Source organism: Neophocaena asiaeorientalis, unplaced genomic scaffold, assembly GCF_003031525.2.
Source record: "Neophocaena asiaeorientalis asiaeorientalis breed wild unplaced genomic scaffold, Neophocaena_asiaeorientalis_V1.1 scaffold275, whole genome shotgun sequence".
In the NCBI taxonomy this organism is placed as follows: domain Eukaryota; kingdom Metazoa; phylum Chordata; class Mammalia; order Artiodactyla; family Phocoenidae; genus Neophocaena; species Neophocaena asiaeorientalis.
The window spans coordinates 1,560,504-1,564,708 of NW_020173679.1; positions in this window are offsets into that span (position 1 = coordinate 1,560,504).

Here is a 4,205-nt window from a genome sequence, read left to right on the forward strand (position 1 = left end):
ATATATATATATATACACATTTTAAAATGGGCTAATTTGATACATACTTTTTATTGTGGTAAAATACACATAAAACAAAGTTTGCCATTTTAACCGTTTTGAAACATACAGCTCTGGGGCATTAAGTACATTCACATTTTTGGGCAGCCATCACCACCACCCACCTCTAGAAATTTTTCATCTTCCCCAACTGAAACTGTGTACCCAGGGAGTTCCCTGGGGGCCCAGTGGTTAGGACTTGGCACTTTCACTGCTGTGGCCTGGGTTTGATCCCTGGTCAGGGAACTAAGATCCTGCAAGCCATGTGGCGCAGCCAATAAACAACAAAACAAAACAAAACGACTGTGAACCCATTAAACAACAACTCTCCATTTCCTCCTCCCTCAGCCTCAGACAAACACCGTTCTACAGTACTTTCTGACTCTCTGAATTTGACTACTCTTAAGTACCTCATATATGTAGGATCATACAGTATTTGTCCTTTTTAAAAAATTAAAAAAAAATTTTTGGCTGTGTTGGGTCTTCGTTGCTGCACGCAGGCTACTCTTCGTTGTGGTGCATGGGCTTCTCACTGCAGTGGCTTCTCTTGTTGCAGAGCATGGGCTCTAGGCGCATGGGCTTCAGTAGTTGTGGCACACGGGCTCAGTAGTTGTGGTGCGCGGGCTCAGTAGTTGTGGCGCACAGGCTTAGTTGTTCCGTGGCATGTGGGATCTTCCTGGACCAGGGATCAAACCCGTGTCCCCGTGTATTGGAAGGCAGATTCTCATCCACTGCGCCACCAGGGAAGCCCAGTATTTGTCCTTTTGTCACTGGCTTCTTTCACTTAGCGTGATGTCCTCGGTGTTCATCCATATTGTAGCATGTGTCAGAGTTTCCATCCTGTTTAGGCTGAATAATAATATTCCATTCTATGTATATATCACGTTTTGTTTATCCATTCATCTTGGGGTTGCTTCCACCTTTTGGCTATTGCAAATAATGCTGCTATTACATATATCTGTGCCATTTCTTTTGGGTATATACCCAGAGAGGAATTGCTGGATCACATGATCATCCTGTTTAATTTTTTTGAGGAGTTGCTGTAATGTTTTCCACAGCAGCTGCATCAGCAATGTGCAAGGGTTCCGATTTCTCCACATCCTCACCAACACTTGTTATCTTTTGTTTTTGTTTTTCATAATAGCTACCCTAATGAGTGTGCAGTGGTATCTCGTTACAGTTCTGACTGGCATTTCCCTTATGACGAGTGAGGCTGAGCATTCTTCATGTGCTTGTTGGCCACTTGTAGATCTTCTTTGGAGAAATGTCTATTCAGGTCCTTTGTCCATTTTAAAATCAGGTTGATTTTTTTGTGGGTGCTGTTGAGTTGTAGGAGTTTAGTTAAAATTGAGGTAACATTAATAAGTTTTAGTTGTACAACATAATGATTCAATATTTGTATACATTATGAAGATCACCACAAGTCTAGTTAACATCTGTCACCTTATATAGTAACAAAAAAATTTTTTTTCTCATGATGAGAGCTTTTTACTCTCTTAGCAATTTTCAAATATGCAATTCAGTGTTGTTAACTATAGTCACCATGCTGTACATCACATCCCCATGACTTTTTAATTTTATAACTGGAAGTTTGTACCTTTTAACACATCTCACTCATTTCTCCCACTCTCTACCCCCACCTTTGGCAACCACCAATCTGTTCTATCAACGAGTTTCTTTTTTGGTTTTTGTTTTAGATTCCACATATAAGTGATATCATATGGTATTTCTCTTTCTCTGACATATTTTTTTTTTTCCCTTTTTTTTTTTTTTGCGGTATGTGGGCCTCTCACTGTTGTGGCCTCTCCCGTTGCGGAGCACAGGCTCCGGATGCGCAAGCTCACGGGCCTAGCCGCTCCACGGCATGTGGGATCTTCCTGGACCGGGGCACGAACCCGTGTCCCCTGCATCAGCAGGCAGACGCTCAACCACTGCGCCACCAGGGAAGCCCTCTCTGACATATTTTATGTAGCATAATGCCCTCGAATTCCAACCATGTTGTTGCAAATGACAAGATTTCATTCTTTTTTATGGCTGAGTAATATTCCACCGTATATGTGTGTGTGTGTGTGTGTGTGTGTGTGTGTATAAAACACTTTTTTACATTATTCATCCATTGATAGACACTTAGGTTGTTTCCATATCTTGGCTATTGTGAATAATGTTACAATGAACATAGAGGTGTATATGTCTTTTCCAGTTACTGTTTTAATTTTCTTAAGATAAATACACAGTAGTGGAATTGCTGGATCACTTGATCGTTCTATTTTTAATATTTTGAGGACCCTCCATACTGTTCTCCATAGTGGCTCCACCAATTTACATTCCCACCAACAGTGCTCGAGGGTTCCCTTTTCTCCACAGCCTCACTGACACTTGTTATTTCCTCTCTTTTTGATAATTGCCATTCTAACAGGTGTGAGGTAATATCTCATTGTGGTTTTGATTTGAATTTCCCTGACGATTAGTGACGTTGTTGTACCTATGGGTCATCTGTATGATTCTTTGGAAAAATATTCAGTTCCTCCTCCAATTTTTAAACTGGATTGTTTGCTTTTTTGCTGTTGAGTTGCATGAGTTGTTTATATATTTTAGATATTAACCTCTTATCAGATATATGCTTTTTAAATATTTTCTCCCATTCAGTAGGTTACCTTTTCATTTGTTGATAATTTCCTTTGAGAGGCTTTTATTTTGGCTTTTGTTGCTTTTGTCTTTGGTGTCAGATTAAAAAGATCATCATCAAGACCTACGTCATTGAGCTTTCTGAGGAGTTCTTTGTATATTCCGTATATTAATCCCTTATTAGATATATAATTGGCAAATATTTTCTTCCATTCTATGTATTGTCTTTTCACTCTGTTAATAGAGTCCTCTGATGCATGAAAGCTTTTAATTTTGATAAAGTCCAACTTATCTATTTTTTCTTTTGTTGCCTGTGCTTTTGGTTTCATATCCAAGAAATCATTGCCAGACCCAATGTCATGATGGCTTTCCCCTATATTTTCTTCTAAGAGTCTTATAGTTTGAGTTCTGACATTTAGGTCTTTGATCTATTTTCAGTTAATTTTTGTATGTAGTGTAAGGTAAGGGTCCAATGTAATCAATCAATCAGTCAATCAATTATTTTGCATGTGGATATCCAGTTTTCCCAATACCATTTGCTGAAAAGACCGTACTTAATTTATTGGATGGTCTTGGCACCCTTGTTGCAAATTATTTGCCCATATATGCAAGAATTTATTTCTGGGCTCTCTGTTGGTCTATATGCCTGTCTTTATGCCAGTATCATACTATTTTGATTACTGTAGCTTTATAATAAATTTTGAAATCAGGAACTGTGAGACCTCCAACTTTGTGCTTCTTTTTCAAGGTTGATTTGGCTATTCAGAATCCCTTAAGATTTCATGTGAACTTTAGGATGTATTTTTCTGTTTCTGCAAAAAAAAATGTTGTTTGGATTTTGATAGGAATTGCATTGAATCTGTAGACGATATAAACGTTTTTTAAACTATCTTTTTTCCATGAAGTGCTATGAATATATGAACAAAACATCAGGGATATCTTTTATGTTCACAATATACTTCAAAAACATCATTTTAAGGGCTGCATCGTATTCTACCATGTGGATATATTCTAATTTATTTAATCACATTTTATTGTTTGGTATTTAGACTATTTCCCATTTTTGATATTATAAAGAGTATATGATAACTATCTTTGTACCATTATCTTTTCACAGGCGGCCTTTTCCCGGGGGGCGGTCATCACTGAGTTTTAACTCTAGAGAGAACATTGGCATGAGAAATGATTTTCTTGGAACCCCTCCATTTTACAGATGAAAAACCAAAGGCTCCCAAAGCATCAGTGCTATGGCTGGGTTTGAATTCTGGCTCCACCACTAATGAGCTAGATGAGTTTAGGCAACTACTTTAACTTCCCCTCATGGATAAAATGGGAGTAACAACAACAACAAAGAACACAATGGGAGGCTTCCCTGGTGGCGCAGTGGTTGAGAGTCCGCCTGCCGATGCGGGGGACACCGGTTCGTGCCCCGGTCCGGGAAGATCCCACATGCCGCGGAACGGCTGGGCCCGTGAGCCATGGCCGCTGAGCCTGTGCGTCCGGAGCCTGTGCTCCGCAACGGGAGAGGCCACAACAGTGAG